We start from the raw sequence: 19,720 nt of genomic DNA on the forward strand, positions 1-19,720 counted from the left end.
ATATTTTCCAGGACGTTTATTTTTAGTGAAATGTCTTAGAAAGGACAGATAGTTTCCCTCCAAGGCAGAGGACAGATTTTTTTCTGTCCAGGATAATGAAGACCATGTCTCCCTCTGGGGCAAAGGTTAGGTATGGTTTCTAGTAGACCCATTAAAAAAGATTGGAGTTTCTTAATCTCAGGATTCCTCATCTGTGATGCAAACCCACTGTGTGCACAGTTTTCACCTGGGCTACTCAGCGTCACCCATGTGGGAAGTGGGGGAGGAAAATTCAAGGGGAAACAGCACAAACATAAAGCTCATGCTGCCTGCTGTTCTGTCAGGAATAAATTCCTTCTTCTCGGACCCTGAAGTCTCGTGTCTTCTCCAGCATCTATGAAACTATGGCAGGCTAACTTCTAACTTGCAAGTAGAGCAAAATCACACACTCTTCATAGTTCTTGAAAGTTTTGATGACAACCATAGGATGTTGACAAAGACGTGGTTTTCTGAAAGAAGAATGGGCAAGGGCTTTTGTCCTGGGTTAGAGGATATGAGAAGGCTCCCCAGGATCTGGTACTGAATGTTCTCATCCTGAGTGGTACATGAGAGTGATTAAAGGTTCCCAACTGTCCTACCTGTTAATGAATGTATAGAGATGGAGTGGCAAGAGGTAGGGTTGAAACAAGCTGCAATGAGTGGTTCTTTGCTTGATGCTCACTCTCCCCCATGGGAGAGGAGGAAAGGATGTTGTCACGATAACAGGGCAGCAAGCCCCGAAGCCCCATTCAAAAGGCAACATGGCTGTCACTGCTGAATCAAGGGGCCCCAAAGATAAATTAGATAGTGTCAATACTAAGATATAAGAACTTTGGGTGGAACAAAAGGATAATTTCATTTAGCTGAGCTTGGCCCACCACAGGACAGCTGAAAATAAAAATAAATGCAAAGCGTTTCTTACTGGTGGGATGCTCCTCACTCTTCCATGTCACATGTTCGTCCCTCTCCATCTACCCTAATATCAGTGACTTTATGAAAAGTCTGCTTGTACTGAGAAACTTTTGGGGAGGGAAGGGACTCAAACTTTGTTTTAACATGGTAAAATATACATATCGTAAAACTTGCAATTTTAACCATTTTTCAGTGCGTAATTCAGTGGCATTAAAAACGTTCACATTGTTGTGAAACCATCACCACTATCCATTTCCAGAACTTTTTCATCATCTCAAACTGAAACTCTGTATACGTTAAACAGTAACTCCCCAATCACACCTCCCTCCAGCCCCTGGGAACCACTATTTTACTTTATCTATTAATTTTACTATTCTAGCTATCTTACGTAAGTGGAATTGTACATTATTTGTCCTTTTGTGTCTGGCTTATTTTCCTTAGCATAACATTTTCAAGGTTCATTCATGTTGTAACATGTATCAGAATTCCATTCCTTTTTAATGCAGAATATTATTCCACTGTATGTATATGCTGCATTTTGTTTATCCATTCATCCATAGATGGAAATTTTGTTATTTTCACTTTTTAGCTATCGCGAATAATGCTGCTATGAAGATTTGTGTGCAAATATCTGTTCGAGTTTCTGATTTTAATACTTTTGAATATATACCTAAAAGTGGAATTACTGGATCATCTTGTGCAATGTCTGAATTGCCATACTTTGTACTGTAGTAGATGCACCATTTTAAATTCCCACCAGCAATGCTCAAGGGTATCAATTTTTCCACATCCTTATCAACACTTATTTTCTGTTATTGTTATTTCAGGGGAATAATAGTCATCCCAATGACTCTGAAGTGGTTCATCATTGTGGATTTGATTTGCCTTTCCCTAACTGATTTACTGATGTTGAGCCTCTTTTCATGTGCTTATCGGACATCTATATATCTTCTTTGAAGCAATGTCTACTCAACTCCTTTGCCCATTTTTAAATTGGGTTCTTGGGGGTTTTTTTGTGGTTGAGTTGTAGGAGCACTTTAAATAGTCAGAATATTGATCCCTTGTCACATATATGATTTGCAAATATTTTATCCCATTCTGAGGGTTGCCTTTTCACTTTGTTGATAGTGTCTTTTGATGCACAAAAGTTTTTAATTATATAATGAAGTCCAATTTATATATTGTTTCTTTTGTTGTCTGTGATTTTGGTGACATGCTCAAGAAAACATTGCCAAATATAATGTCATGAAACTTTCCCTCTATGTTTATAAAACTCTAAGAGTTTTATAATTTTAGCTCTTACATTTAGGTCTTTGTTCCATCTGGAATTACTTTTTGTATGTGGTGTATGGTAAAAGTCCATCTTCATTTTTTGCCTGTGGATATTCAGTCTTCTCAGCACCATTTAGTCGAAAAGATTAATCTATCCCTACTATTGGCACTCTTGTCAAAAATCATTTGATCACATATGCAAAGATTTCTTTCTGGGCTCTATATTCTGTTCTATTGGTCTATTTGTCTGTCCTTATATCAGTACCACACTGTTTTAATTACTGTTGCTTTGTAGAAAGATTTAAAATCAGTATTTGTGAGTCCCTCAACTTTTTTGTTCTTTTTCAAGATTGTTTTGGCTACTTGGGTCCCTTGACCTTCCTGAATTTTAGGATGGGATTTTTTTTTCTGCAAAAAAAGTTGTGGGTATTTTGATAAGAAGTGCGTCAAATCTGTAGATTCCTTTGAGTAGTATCAACATCTTATAAGTGTTAAGTTTTCCAATTCATGAATATGGGATGCCTTTGCATTTATTTATGTCTTCTTTAATTTCTTTCAGAAATGTTTTGAAATTTTCAGTGTAACAGTCTTTTACTTCTTTGGTTAATTTTTTCTTAAGTATTTTATCATATTGATGCTATTGCCAATGGAATTATTTTCTTAATGTTCTTTTTGGATTGTTCATTGTCAGTGTATAGAAACACAACTGATTTTTGCATGTTGATTTTGCATCCTGCTTCTTTTCTGCATTTGTATATTTGTTCCAATTGTTCTTTAGAATCTTTAAAGTTTTCTACATATAAGATCATCTCATCTGCGAAGAGACATATATAACTTCTTCCTTTCCTTCCATCTGTATGCCTTTTACTTCTTTTTCTTGTCTAATTGTTCTGCTAAAGTTTCTGATATTATTCTTTTAAATTTTTTCTTTATTTCATTATTTTTCTTGAATATATTTAAAGTGCACGACTGGATGATTGGATATACTTATACATTGTGAACTAATCACCACAATCAAGTTAATTAACATATCCCTCATGTCACATACTTACCTCTTTTTTTTCTGGTGAGAAAACTTAAGCTCCATTCTCTTATGAAATTTCAACTGTACAGTACAGTATTGTTATATATATAAAAAACACACTTTTTTTTTGGATGAGGAAGATTCACCCTGAACTAACATCTGTTGCCAATCTTCCTCTTTTTGCCTGAGGAAGATTCTCCTTGAGCTAACATCTGGGCCAATCTTCCTCTATTTTGTATGTGGGTCACCGCCACAGCATGGCTGCCAACAAGTGGTGTAGGTCCATGCCAAGGAACCAAACCCAGGTGGCTGAAGTGGAGCACAATGAACTTAACCACTAGGCTATGGGGCCGGCCCCTATACCACACTTTCTTTATCAATTCATCTTGACAGACAATTAGGTTGTTTCCATATCTCAGCTATTGAGAATACTGCAATGAACATAGCAGTGCAGGTGTCTCTTTGACATCCTGATTTCAGAACATTTGGATAAATACCCAGATGGGATGGTTGGATCATACAGTAGTTCTATTTATTTAGTCTTAGGGGAACCTCCATACCACTTTCCATAATGGCTATATCAATTTACATTCCCATCAACAGTGCATTAGAGTTCCAGAGTGTATACAAACACAAACACACACACACACACACACACACACACAAACACGCAATGGAATATTATTCAGCCTTAAAAAGAAGGAAATGCTGTCATTTGAGACAGCATGGATGAAGCTATAGGACATTACACTAAGTGAAATAAGCCGGACGCAGAAAGACAAATACTGCACAATATCACTTACCTATAAGTGGAATCTAAAAAAAGTCAAATAAAGGTGAACTCATAGAAGCAGGGATTAGAATGGTGTTTACCAGGGGCTGGGGGGTCAGAAAAATTAGGAAATGTTGTTCAAAGGACATAAAGTTTCAGTTACACAGGATGAATAAGTTCTAGAGATCTAATGTACAGCATGGTGACTATAGTTAATAATACCCTACTGTTCTTTGAAATTTGCTAAGAGAGTAGATCTTAAGTGTCCTACCACAAAAAGAAAGGTAACCATGTGAGGTGATGGAAATGTTAATTAGCTTGAGTGTAGTAATCATTAAACATTTCACAACATTTACATATATGAAAACATAATAACTGTTATATACTCTTGGTGAATTGACCTGTTTATCATTATGTAATGACTTCTTTGACTCTTGTGACAGGTTTTTGACTGAAAGTCTATTTTGTCTGATATAAGTACAGCCACTCCTGCTTTCTTTTGGTTAGTATTCGAATAAAATATCTTTTGCCATCCCATCACTTTCAGCCTATGTGTCCTCTAAGCTAAAGTGAGTTGTTTGTAGGCAGCATACATTTTGATCTTGTTTATTTTATCCATTAGCCACTTTACATCTTTTGGTGCAGATCTAGTCCATTTATATTTAAAAGAATTATTCATCGATAAAGACTTCCTATTGCCATTTTGTTAATTGTTTTCTGACTTTTTTGTAGTTCCTTTCTTCCTTTCTTCCTCTCTTGCTGTCTTCCCTCGTGATTTGATGATTTTCTTTGTAGTGCTATGCTTTGATTCCTTTATCTTTATCTTTTTTGTATCTACTATAGATTTTTGCTTTGTTCTTACCATAATGCTTATGTAAAACATCTTATAATTAAAAGTCTATTTTAAGCTGATAACAACTTTGATCATTTACAAAACTCTACAATTTTACTTCCCCCCACCCTCTTTTGCGTTACTGATGTCACAGTTTACATCTTTTTATATTACAGGTCCATTAAAAAATTATTGTAGCTATACTTATATTTAATACTTTTGCCTTTTAACTTTTGTACTAAAGTTAAAAGTGATTTATATACAGCCATTACAGTGTTAGAGTGTTCTGAATTTGACTATGTGCTTACCTTTACCAATGCGTTTTATACTTCCATATGTTTTCATGTTGTTAATTAGTGTCTTTCTGTTATAACTTAAAGGACTCCCTTTAGCATTTCTCATAAGGCAGGTCCAGTGGTGAATATCTCCCTCAGCTTTTGTTTGTCTGGGAATGTCTTTACTTATCTTTCATTTCTGAAGAATGGCTTTTATGAACAGAGTTGTCAATTTTTTTCTTTCAGCACTTTGAATGTTTCACCCAATCTCTCCTGGCCTGCAAAATTTCTTCTGAGAAATCTCCTGATAGCTTTATGCTATTCCCTTGTATGCAACAAGTGACTTTTCTCCTGCTGCTTTCAAACTTCTCTCTTTGTCTTTGACTTCATATTTTGATTATAATGTGTCCTGGTGCAATCTTGCATGGGATGATTTTGTTTAGGAACCTTTGAGCTTTGTGAACTTGAATGTCCATATCTCCCCAATCATTTGGGAAGTTTTCAGCCACTACTTCTACAAATAAGCTTCTTCCCCTTTCTCTCTCTCTTTTCTCCTTCTGGGACACCCATAATGCATATATTGGTTCATTTGATGGTATCTCAAAAATGGCATAGGCTTTCTTTACTCTTTCTCATTCTCTTTTTCTTGTTTCTCCTCTGACTTGATAATTTCAAGTGACCTGTCTTTGAGTTCATAAATTTTTTTCTCTGCCTGATAGAGTCTGCTCTTGAAGCTCTCAATTGTATTTTTCATTTCATTCATTGTATTCTTCAGCTCCAAATTTCTGTTTTGGTCTTTTTTATGATTTTTATTTCTTTGTTGAACTTTCCATTTTCTTCAAGTATTGTTTTCCTGATTTCACTGAGTTGTCTATCTATATTAACTAGCAGCTGGCTGAATGTCCTTAAATAATTATTTTGAATTCTTTGTCAGGTAATTCATGGACTCCATTTCTATGGGGTTGGTTACTGGAAAATTAGCTCATTTCTTCTGTGGTGTCATCTTTCCTAGACTTTTCATGTTTCTTGAAGTCTTGTGTTGCAATCTTCACATATGAGGAAGCAATTGCCTCATCCAGTATTTACTGACTTTCTCCAGGAGAGAAAGACCTTCACCAGTCACCCAGGATAGGAATTCTGGGGGTCTCTGAGGCCCTTTCGCCAGATGCACCCACTCCACATGTCTTGTTCACTCTTTGTGGGAGAGATCTTAAAATTGTATGCTTCTCTCAATTATGCAAAGCCCAGCCACTTGCTGAGAGCCTCCTGTTGATTTTCATTAGGGCAGTGCCCTGATGTGTTCAAGGTTATGTGTCTTCTCCCAATCCAGCAGAGTCCAACCAGTTCACTTTGTGTTCTTGTACATGATCTGCAGAGGTTTGAGTGCACCATTTGCAGGGGTGCAGTGGGGCTCTGGCCCTGGGGGAAAGCGGCACATGGAGTGCTGGGGATGCTTGTGGGCTAGTTGGGGGTTCTTTAGGTGATGTGTCCTATGAGGTTTGTGAGTGGGCCTCTTGGAAGAGTCTGTGAGGGGGTTAGTAGAAACAACAGCCCTTTGTCACATTTGGTGCCGTTTGCTGTGAGCCCTTGCCCCTTTTCCCTGCTCCTTGCTCTCCACAGACTATTCAGCCGTGCTCATGCTCTTTATGTTCTGGGTGGGGCAAGAAAGAAGTGGACCTCTTGGGCTGTGTCTAGCACAGCTGGGGAAGCCAAGCACTCACTACACTCTCACTTTTCCCCATGGAGACATTGCAGGCCGAGGGGGTCTCTCTCAGCACTGAGCTGTGCAGCCTTGGAAGAGGATTGACGTTTGTCAAGTGAAGCTGTTCTTACCCTCCTGAATGTGTCTGATCTTAGATTTTTTTCCTCCAACAGGGTGCTGGGACTTCTCCACTGGAGCTCCCACAAATGTACTCTCATCCATGATTGATTGGCAAAGTAAGTGTTTGTTCAGGTGTATGAGGGCTGAAAACTCCTATTCTGCCAACTTCCTGATGTTACACTCTAGAACTATTTTTTGAATTGCAAAAAGTAGTTTTAGTGAATAACAAGAGGCAGCGCAGGAAAAAGTTGATTCTCTACTGATCATATACGAATGTGTGAATCACAATTGTTTCCTTTTAATGTTCTGCACATGGAGGGGGTCATCAAAATGTACTGGAGAGTCATATCATAACAAATGACACAGCTCATGAATAAACACCCTGTGTGGAATCCCTACCCTCTCACATCTCTCCGTCCTCTGCCTGGAAGGAGTTTACATTGTGGATGTAACCTTCTATTTCCATGCCATTGTAGTCCCCAAAGAATGAACCTATTACTTAGAGCTGCTGAATTTTACATTGTGATGGGGGATGGGTGGGCATATTCAACACTTTGTCAGGGAACACTACCTGCAACTGTTCCTCTTTTTTCCCACTGCATACCACTGACAATAAAGTTACTTCTGGACAAGGTAATCAATTCCACAAAGGAACAAAGAAAAACATGTTTTGAATGCAATTTCCATAATGATACAGCCCTATCTGATGACATCTCCTGTATACAGTTGCTAGGTAAGTCAATTTTGCTTTCTGAAAGTAAATTCACACAGGACAACTAGTTCAATTGTACATATTTGTGTTAGAACCAAAAGCATTTGAGTATTTGTATTTAAGTTAACAGCATCGCAACTATTCTGTTGCTCCCCTTTCCCACTTCTGTGTCTTGGATAAAGCCACTCCTCCTAAAGCCACTAGCTCTGACCTTCAAAATGTCCACCACAAAACAAAAAAGATAAAAGAAGGAAAAGTTGTTCCCATTAAATCCTGCCAAATCACAGGCAAGAGAAATGGCTTATCATCCTGCCTTACCTAAATAAGCAGAGTGCCTGATAAATGCAATGCCTAAATTGGACCCCAGACACACAGATCTTTAATCATGGAGTTTTTTCCCTGCCCCTCCTCAATGTGGAGAGTGCTTATAGAGCCCCATTGATGGAACCAAATGTTTTCTGAAAGATCCTAAGAAACTCTTGATAATCATTTCAGAGAAAGAATGATTGATTAGAGTACTGAGTCTGACAGGATCAAAATCTGACTTAAAGAAGAATTATAATTAGAACCCCAGGATTTGTCTTTTGGGGAAAAAAGTTGACCCCTATCACCGTCAGTTGAGCATAGGTGGACTAGACAAAATTCTTCTGCATCTTACACTGTCAATCTGTTCATTTGTTTGTAATTATAAGAACCAGGTTTCCATATAGATGCTTGCGAAATCCAACTTAAAGTTTCTTAATAGGCTCTATGGTAACTAAACATGTGCCTCCATTTTTGTATCTTGAATTTATGTGTGTCCCACAAATAATTCTCCACAATTACAGGAGACACACTGACTTGCACAAATAGTGTCTTCTCTTACTATTCTTCACTCCAAACATTTTGACTTCCTTCAGTAGGCCTAGAAGCACAAACACAGTCTCTTGTCTTGACTAAATTCCTCACCTTTAACCGCAGTGGAAAATTTGGTCTATTGCATTTTCTTCAGCTTATTTATGTAGCCACGGCACATTGCAGAGATCTAGCAAAATAATCCCAACACATGTATAGCATTGTTTGCCTAAGCCAGCAAACCAGAAACAGCAGATGAAAATTTTTTTGGACATATAGATGAAATGGCAGTTTCCCACACTAATCAGCAAAAGACATGCTTGTGGAATTGCAATTTTTTTATTTTCCTTCTCCTTTATCTGTCCTTTTCTGGGGAGGCACAGACAGAATATAAATACAGCAAAATCTAATGAATTCAGATTCCACTCATTTGTAATTGTCATAGTTCGGGCAAGGGAACAGGTGTGATGTATAAACTTTATGATAGTTCCCTTTTCAGTGTTTACTTAAAAGGAAATGTTTTCAACTAACATCAAGCATTTTATACACCACTCTTATATACACATATTCCATATATTAGTGATACGTTTATATCTATACATAAAACCTTAGTTAGAGGTCGTTAAGTAGACTCAACTTTTACTGGGTCTAATTACTGATAGTACTTGAATTTACTTAAGTGACTTTTCAGAGATCTCCCATGATCTCAACTTTTCAGTAACTGGGGCTGGTTTTCCAGGTTTTCTGAATTGGTAAGGCTGAACTAATACTACTCTCTGTCAAGGAACCTGGCGGGTGACCAGACACAGAGTTTGGCTCCACAGAGTTGGAGCCAGACTGCCTACAGGCAACACTTGGTTTGCCACCTGCAATATCTGTGAGCTCTTAGGCAAGTGATTTTATACCTCTGCACTTCTATGTCCTCATTTGTAAGTTTATGTAACATTACTCACTCTATAGAGTTACCTCTCTTAAATGAGTCATCCTTTTAAAGTGCTTGGCCCACAGTAATCACTGTACTTTTTTTTTTTTTCAAATTAACAACTAAAATTCATTAGATTTGCTTTAATTTCCTTTAGGCTTGCATGGAATTTAAGTCAATCATGCTTACCTGTGCCCACTGCTTAGGCGCTTAAAGTAGTGTCTACAGAATGCCCACGATTATGGTTTTCGGGAGGATATATTTCATTGTTATGTATTAAATTTCATGTGTCATTAGGGAAAAATCACATAAAATTAGCACATTAAACAGGGATGAGATTAGGTAAAGCCCAAGCTTGCATGCTGTGGAGGGTCACCTGGGGGCACCAACCTCACAGAGGAGACCAGGCATGTGGGCAATCTCAGATCTGTTCTCCTGAAGATATTTTCCTGAAACATGCAGATCAGGAGAATCCTACTGTCTTGGACCCTACTATCAGGAAGCTGCCTCAGCCCTCCCAAGCACATGAGCATTGTGGGTTCCTAAGGCTATGGGTCATGTGGATGCTGCCATCATGTGGACAATAGTTATGTGGCAGTCCCTGCCCTACCTGTCATGTCAGCGCCATGGGCTCTTAAACCCAAAGGTCATGCAGTCTCTTTGGCCTTGTTGCCACTATGGTCATGTGGTAGATCCAGCTCTTCAAGTCACGAGAGCATCCTGGACTCCTAAACCCTGCCTGTCACATGGCTCCTTCTCTCATGTGATCCTTACTGGGCACGAACATGTGGAAGCCTAAACCGTTGATGTCATACAGATGACCTACTGCTTAGGGTCATGTGGATGCTATGGCTATGTACACCCCTCCATGGTACATGTGAAACTCAACCGTCTCTGCCACGTGAAGATCGTGGGCTACTAAACTCTGCAGATCCACGTATAGGTAACAATGTGGCTATACGTGGCAGACAAAGCCCTTGCAGTCAGGAGAGCACTGCAGCTACCGCTAGTGGTCACGTGGATCCTGTGGTCACATGCCAGAATACGATCACGCGAGAGTCAGCCGTCTGAGTCACGTTAAGTCTGAGGGCTCCTGAGCCCTGAGAGTCACCGGGATCCCGAGGTCATGCGACCCCTTGTGGTCGTGTAGTTCCGCGTGGCCTTCTGAGGCGTGGCGGCCATTAGGAGTGGAAGACTTTAGAACTGCGGTGCGCCCCCTCGCTCAGGTAGAAATTTGGTGAGACTGTGGCTCACATTCCCACCTTTCCACCAACTTTTATATCCTGCCGCAGTGAGGAGTAGTCGGGTAGCGGGGCCTGCAGCCGGGACTAGAAGTTTAGTCAGAGAATTGGGCTTTTGTGGGCGGCCAAGTGGCCTCGGGCCAAGGCCTGGGCAAAGGGCAGAGGGCCCGAGAGGGGGTTGGGTGGAGGAAGGGGGAGAACTTCTGAATGTGGCCTCACTTTCGTACGTCTGGCAGAGAAAGCCTGTGGGTGTGTGCGACCTGATCCTGGACTCACGGGAGCTGTTGTCCGTACAGAGGGAAGTGGAGGAGGAGAACATCCTGCCTCGGAGGGTGGGGCGGCGGTGGAGGGGGCGGCCGGGGTTCGTGGGCTTGTATGGAATCTCTCAGCAGCTGGGCTCTGGAAGCCCGATGGGACCCCCTTCCCTGCCCCCACACCAAAGCCTTACCGTTGCTTATCACCCCGCCATGTTCACTGTCCGTGTGGTGTGATGGCCTCCTCTGACCATGTTCTGATTAAGGACACCAGAGACCTCCTAGATGCCAATTTGTATAGAGGATTCCAAACCTGATCCTAATTTCTGCCACGTATTCGATTTTGTAAAGATTGTCTTTATTCCCTTGATGTATTTTTCTCTCACAAACCTTCTAAACATGTGCTCAAGCAAGAAGCAAAGCAGGGCCAGCCCCCGTGGCCTAGTGATTCTAGTTTAGTACTCATCACATGGGGGGCGCGCTTCGTTTCCCGGTAGTAGAACGGCACCACCGCCTGTCACTTGCCATGCTGTGGCACCGGCTGGCAGAGAAGAACCAGAAGGACTTACAACTAGGATAAACAGTTGTGCACTGGGGCTTTGGGGAGGAAAAATAAATAAAGGAAGATTGGCAATGGATGTTACCACAGGGCAAATCTTCCCCTGCAAAAAAACAAAGAAGGAAGCAAAGTAGAGCCAGAGGGAGATAGAAAGGGGGCAGGAGGAAGGGGAGACGGAGGGAAGGAGGGAGGATAGGAGAGAGAGAGAATTTATTTTCGAGAATTTGATATTTCAGTAAAAGTGTCAAAGTAGCCATGCTGTGAAGATTCAGACTTACTTTCTTATACTTAATTTGAAGTTCAGTAGTTTTACAAAGTACATCTGGGAGCTGGGCAACAATCTCTTTTGTGCTTAGGATCTCTGAATGGCTTAAAGTAGTTCAATCAGACACTATCCGTTTCTGGTTTCCCCCCTGATTTCCTAACCATTGCTTCTTAGACTCCTTGAAAACTCCCTCCTTTCCCTCACGTGGAAAATAATAGTGAGTTGATTTAAGAAAATATTAGGTCAAATCGTAGGTGATACTCACATTTGGTACATCTTGAAAGTGGTATTGCATGAATAAAAGTGAGCAAATAGCAAGATTGTGCTTACATTGATGGGGGATTTAAGTACTTCTTGACACATGGTTCAAGAATATTGTCACTTTTGATATTTATATTACATGAGGCTTAAATAATTCACTTTATTTTTCTCTCATTTCAGCATTTCCAAGTTTGTTCTGCAGAACACTAAGGCCAAGAAACAGCAACAGCAAAAATGTACTCTACTTTAAAGAAGCATGGGACAAACAGGACTGAAGGTAAATGAATTTCCATACAGTAGGAATTTTTTAGAGAATATGCTAATAAGTAATATGAATCTCAAAGGAAGGGATACTTTCCCCAACTTATATGGGAATGGAACATTTTTCCACAGAGCATCAAGAATCCTTCATAAAATATTCTGAGAAACCCTGTCTAAACTAAATCCTCTACCACTTTAAAACCTTGTGCCTTTGTTTACTAAGAGCATTGGAATGTGTGTTTATAATATTTATAACCTACTCTTCTTTTCATTAAGAAATTACTTATTGCTCTTTCATTCATTTTATCTTGTCTCATTGGCCAGTCTGTCTCCTGCTTAAATCTTTTCAGCTTTTCATTCTTCAGAGAAAACCCCAATTTCTAAGCGTGTTTCTGATAGCGTGGTGGCAAAAATAAGTGCATAAGTGCAAATCATTAGGAATTCTTACCTGTGGCAGTAAATATATTGCCACCGTCTAGAAAGCAAGATACAACTTATCTATCAGGATCAGCAGACACAATGCCTCTCATTTTATACAAATATTCCACACTTTTTTTAAAACAGTTTTGTTATTCTTATTGAAAAATTATAGCTGCCGTGTTTTGAGTCTCTATTGTATTTCAAGCACTGTGATAACGTTGTCATATAAGTTAACTCAGTTAATCTTCAGAAAAATCCTTAGAGGGTTTATTTTTATTTATTTATTTATTTATTTATTTATTTATTTATTTATTTATTTATTTATTTTGTGAGGAAGATCAGCCCTGAGCTAACATCCATGCCAATCCTCCTCTTTTTGCTGAGGAAGATCGGCCCTGAGCTACCTTCTATTTCCAATTCTTGTCTTTTTTTTTTCCCTTTATTCTCCCCAAAGCCCCAGTAGATAGTTGTATGTCATAGTTGCACATCTTTCTAGTTGCTGTATGTGGGACGCCACCTCAGCATGGCCGGACATGCGGTGCATTGGTGCGCGCCTGGGATCTGAACCCGGGCAGCCAGTAGTGGAGCGCAAGCACTTAACCGCTAAGCCATGGGGCTGGCTGGAGAGAGAGAGAGGGTTTATTTTAATTTACAAATGAGATGTATGAGTCAGGAGAGGCTGGGTTATGCCGTGGTAATAGACAATCCCCAAGTCTCAGTGGCTTATTCCTCACGCCTACTTCAAGTCCATGACAGGTGCACATCCATCACAGGATGGTGGATGTTGGAGGTCTGAGCAATTCTTATTGGAATGACTCAGAGACTCAAACTGAAAAGGAGCCACCATCTAGAAAACTGTCAGTCACTACGCCTGAGGAGAAGAGGGCCCTGGGGCGTCTCAAATCAGCATCCATAGGTGCTGGCCCAGAAATGATGCATGTCCCCACCAACCCATTAGCTAGCTCTAGTCACATACGCGGCCCTGCTCAAACAAAGGGGGTCATGCAAGAAGTGCAGTTCTGCCAGGTGCCTGGAACAGGGGAGAAACGGAAACACTTGGCAAACGGCACCACCGACCACTGCATGATGGAACTGATACTCAGAGAGATTGAGTACTTGCCTAAAATCACATAGGCAGTAAGTGACAGAGCCGGGATTTGAATCCAGACAAGTATGTTTTGAAAGTCGGCATTCTCTCTGTACTCCTTTTGACATTGTATGCTATTCTTTTAACTGACATTCATATATATTTATAATAGAGATTCCATTACTTCAATGCTCTAATTCCCTCTTCCTTAATCATCTGATGTTACAACAGTGGAACTGAATAGACCTGAAGGCATTGGCTAAAAGCAACATCATTGCTAAGCTGCAAGTGTCTTCCAAACAAATGAATGCAGTGGACTTTTGAGTATCCGTTATATTCAAGAATAAAAATTAGAAAATAAAACCTGATGGTAGATGAAAGGACTGTTCATTGATATTTACTTAATAAAAAATAATCTCATTTCTTTCCACTATTGTCAGGGAAATATAATAAAAATAAGAGCAGAATGAAACTGATAACAGATATGACAGAGTTCAACAAAAATGCTAGATGTTAGCACTTTAAAGCAATAGGATAGTAAAGAAACCTCTGGCAACATGGGTCAAGAAAATTAGAGATAAGGTGCAGATAAGCCACTTTGGGAAAGAAAAAGCTTACACTTACATGCTTACAGTTACAACAGAGATTTAAGAAGTAAGATAATATGAAAAAGACATGCTGGTAAATTTAAAATTTAGGTTAAATAGATAAATCCCAGAAAAAATATAACTTTCCATACTGAAAAAATAGAAAATCTTAATATTGTTAAAAGTATTCTTGACAAGGAATGCACCAGAAGGCAAAATTATTAGCCAATCTCAGTTAGTTACATAAACACAAAACAGTATAAATAAATGAATAGCAAACTAAATCCAGCAATGGCTAAAACAGGTAATACAGCATGACAAAGTTGTGTTTAATCCCAAGCATGCAATGTTGGTTTAACATTAGGAGATCCATAACACAATTTAACACATAGTGGAATAAAGGAAGAAGGAAAGGACGATTATCACATAATATCCAGTAAAAAATGATATACAAAAAATCAAACAACCAATCAGGATTAAGCAACAACAATAATAGCTCTCAGCAATTAATGAATGAAAGATATTTCTTTAAACTGAAAACAAGTGTTAAAAAAGAACAAACTACATCAAACATCACACTTAATAATGAAACATTAAAAGCATTCCCTTTAAAATCAGAAAAGAGACAAAGATGACTCATATACGACCACTTCCCTTCAGCATCATACTGCGTCTCCTAAGCAGTACAGTAAGCCAAAATACATACATGCATATATACTACATCAAGAAATAAGTGTATACAAGTTACAATAAACAAAGCTGTCAATACGATATGGTTATCTTCATATAAATTCAAGAGAAGCTACAGAAAATTTAAATTAAAAATAGAGAATAATAAGTTTGTTGGGTGTAAGACCAATACACACAAAACAATTGTAACAACTAGAAAGTACCATTTTCATTCTGAACATATCATTTACAAAACCAGAAATGATAACATTCTGTGAAATAAACTGTGAATCGGCTCCCTTAACAACTATTCCAACGTTCGTAAACACTCTTATATGCTTTCCTGTTCTATAGAGACTAGAAAGCTTAAAACATGAAAGGAAACTAGGGTGTGTGCATGTGTGTGCGCGTGTGTGTTTGTGTGATACACACATTAACCAGAGCCCCTTGCAGCTAGGGTCCCAAATGGGATCTCGGTTGTATCAAGCATAGGCACCAACCTGAGACTTGGAGGTGTAACTGCATGACATGGGAGGCACATATGGCTCCATGACATGGTCAGTGATGTGTGATGGGAGAGGTCTCTGGGTTTTGTGGGGCAGCCATAGAGGACACCTGGGATTCAGTCTCTGTCGTTCATGTCAAGTAGCGGGCAGACAGCAGTGGTGTTTCAGCTGTAACAGTCCCACAGTGAGAGTGAGCTTCCCCTGGCTGTGCAACATACAAGCCTGCTTTTCTGGCCCTCACAGAGTTTTTTAAGCTATGTAATATATTTTATTAAAATATCTTATTTTTCTAAAAAAGAAAGAATGAATTCTGTCACAGGCAAGTGGAAACCTTGATTAATAGAGTGCTTGACACCAAAATTGATTGCAAGCATAGGGCCCTGAAGGAAATGGGGATCTGGGATAGGTTGTGTGATCTATGTGGATCTGAAGATACTAAGGATCCAGTTGACATGAGAGGATGAAATATTGGTATTCCGTGGCACACAATGGTGAAAGAGTTGCAAAATTTATCACCTGTGGTCACTTGAATTGAAATGCTTTTGAAGTCAATGTGTCAGTGGACCAAGCAGCTGCTGTTAGGGACTCAGAGGACACTCCTCTCCCACGGTGTTGAGACACGTATTGGTGAGGAGAGCATCTTCACCTCTGAAGTGTTCTGATGTGGCTGACTTGTGCAGGCCACAGATGAGATGGGAGATCCTGCCATTGACATGGTCTCCCTCATTTCAGTGGGGATGTTGGGATCCTGGAGTCACAGGCCAAGTAGAAGCACTTAACCTCCCGGGTCAGGGTGAGTGCTGTTTACCTTAATAGGCAGCAATGATGGGAGGGCAGTCACATTGGTTTGACCTCCAGTAACATTTGAAGGTGGCTAACTGATCAACACATCCCTTGGATCTTGAAATACCTGAACATTCTCTAAAGTTGCATTTAATCAGTGTAAAAATAAATAAAATATAAATGAATATTTATTTATAATAAATTATAAGAACACAAAATATAAATAAATAAAACTAGATCTGGCAACTTGAGCCATCTTGATGGCAAATGTTGGTCCCTTACTCAATTCCCACACCTGACCCACAACACGGTGAACGAATGGACTACTGAAGAAAGACCCTACAATCAAGTCACAAGTAACTGCAGTAAATCTTCTTCCTGGGCTTAGCCAATGGGATCTCCAGCCATTTACCACAGATACTGTGTACTTGGTTTAGGACACTTGGTCTAAGCCAGAGCTCAACAAACTTCTTGGAAAGGGCCAGATCATAAATATTTGAGGCTTTGCAGGCCTTTTGGTCTCTGATGGAGCTATTCAAATCTGCTGTTGTAGAGCAAAAGCTGCCATAGACGCAGCATGGCTATGTTTCAATAACACTTGATGTATGGACACGGACATGTGAATTTCAAATAATTTTAAGGTGTCAGAAATAATATTCTTGTTTTGATTTTTTTCAAGCATTCAAATATGTAAAAACCGTTCTTAGCTTGCAGGACATCCAAAAACAGGCTGCAGGCCAAGTTTGGCCCATGGGCCACAGTTTCTCAGTCCCTGCTCTAAGCTAACAGAATCATGAGGTGCCCAAAACAGCACAGAGTGGCAAGTCAGCAAAATGAGGTGGCAGCCATTCCTAGGGTCTTCTGGTAAGCAGAAACCAAAAGCTGATGCTTTTTAACAGAGTGGTTTTCAAACGTGCTTGCACACTGCAATCACATGAAGAGTTTAAAAATGTGGTTGCCTGGGTCTGCCTCCAATTCTGCTCTAATTGTTCTGGATGTAGACTGGTGCTAGTGATTTCCTCAATCTCCACAAGTGGTCTAGTGTGTAAACAAGGTTGAACTACCTGAACAATTTAAATGATGAGAGTGCAAGTATTTACAATATTTAATTTTAAAATCTTACAATTCTGGTTTTAGAATAATAATATTCTAATATAAATGCATATAATATTCCAATAACAATAAATATGTAGCCATGCTGAAAGTATGAAATAAGAATTTCCATATAAGAAATCTAGTGAGTCTGCCCAACACTGAGCAACTGTTGGTTGCCGCTGAGCAAGTGCTTGTTTACTTGTCACCCCATTCTTTTCCTACCATAGCAGGGATGCTGTTGCCATGTACTCAGTGGCATAGCAATGATGTAGGTAGAATTCCAGAATGACACAGGAAGTAGCCATATGAACACACGTGATATCATAAAGGATACTCATGACTAATTCTTTGTGGGAGCATCAGCTAGTGTATGGTGGAACCTGAGGGGGAACCCAGGCAGCCTGGATGATAGGCACTAGCTGCTTTATAATACTCCTGTTATCACCTTTGATTCTGGAAGAAGAAATGTGAGACAGAGATTGTGCGGAGATGCAAACGCACAGTAAGTGGATATATGTCTGTGCGTGGATGTGGGGTCTCTGGTGCCCCTGTGGCTTTTTATCACATGCCCACTCTCCTGTGAGATTCCCAAAACAAGGCCATGCCTGAGATGGCTCGTGTCTGAATCACCTTGATGAGGGAGGGCTCTGGACCTGTTCAGGCACCCAACTTACTCGGTCAGTCTGGGGATTGCTGTAGCCATCAGCTGGCTCACTTGGACACTTCCCCTCAGCGACGGTATTTCTGAAGTAATGTTAGTTCTGGAAAATGACTCTGACTCTTCCTATATGCCGTGTGTTGACCGCGTGACCTTACTCCTCCCTTTAATATTTGATTCTTTACTTTCATTGATGGATTGTCAGGAAAATGAGTTGGTTGCCTGGCATTCTCCAGTGGTCAGCAATAAGGGTCCTCTTTGCTGTTTAGTGTCTTTATGAAGTCATGGCTTTTTAACATGGTGATGGGCTTCAAACCATTGTTATATGGTTTTGAGCAGAGGAGTGAAATGATTTGACTCATGGTCTGCTGCCAGGTTGAAAACAGATGGTGAGGGAGCAAGGATGAAAGCAGAGGGACCAGTTGGAAGGTGGTCTAATCCAGGACATAGATATCTTGGCTAGGGCGGTAGTAATGGAGGTGGTGAGAAGCAGCTAGATTCTGGATATCCTTTGAGAAAGGGGCCCAGAGCATTTCCTGATCAATTGGATGCGGAGTGTGAGAGAAAGAGAACACTCCAGGCTGCCTCCAAGTTCTGGGGACTGAGCAAGTGGCATTCCTGGGTCAAATGCTCGATCCGTGTCTAATTTCACTTCCAGTGCCACACAAGGAAGGTCCCAAATGTTGTGAGCAGCAGGATTGCCCTGACAGCGGGCCACACAGTGAAAGCAATGACTTCTCAGAGGAGTTCATCTGAGGTCTGGTCATAATGACTACATCATGGAGTGATCAGCCGTGAACGGACTTTTGCTCATAAGTGTATCCTCAGACAACATGGAGTAATTAATGTACAAAATGCACAACACACAAACCTAGAGAACCTTAAATATTAGAACCCAAAAGGAAGCTGGTTTCTAACAGCCTTATTACCTGAGTAATCCTTCCTTCCCCCAGACCACTAGGATTATTATCTACTAGTACACTGTTTCACTTGAATGTGGTAAAAATAAAACACCCTTAGTGAATCCACCCATGGGAGACAGAACTGAGACTATCTTATTTCTGTAGACGCCAAAAAAACTTCCAAATCTCTCCATATGGTGAGTTACAAATGTTGGTGGGGAGTGTTGTGGGGGGGTGCAGTGAACAGCAACACAAATCCTAGGAGTGAATACAGGGTGAAATACAACCAAGACACTCTACAAACATACCTGTGGCTACAGTATCCAATAAAGTAGACATCAGAGCAAAGACAATTAATAAGAGACAAAGAGAGGCATTACATAATGATAAAAGGATCAATCCACCAGGGAGACATAACGGTCCTAAATGTGTATGCACCAGAAAACAGAGCCTCAAAGTACACAAAGCAAAATCTGATGGAGCTGAAAGGAGAAATAGCCATGTCCATACTTACAGTTGGGGGCTTCAACAGCCCGCCTCTGAGAAATTGATGGAATTACTAGAGACAAAACCAGCAAGGATATAAAAGGTCTGAAGAACACAATAAACTGAGGATCTACATGATGTAAATAGAACACTCCACCCAACGACAGCAGAGTACAATTTTTTTTTCAAGTGTCTATGTAACATTTACCAAGATAGACCCTCTCCTGGGCCATCAAACAAATCTCAACAAATTTAAAAAGAATTGAAAGCACACAGAGTATGTTTTCTGAC

The sequence above is a fragment of the Diceros bicornis genome, chromosome X (assembly GCF_020826845.1).
Source record: "Diceros bicornis minor isolate mBicDic1 chromosome X, mDicBic1.mat.cur, whole genome shotgun sequence".
Lineage (NCBI taxonomy): Eukaryota > Metazoa > Chordata > Mammalia > Perissodactyla > Rhinocerotidae > Diceros > Diceros bicornis.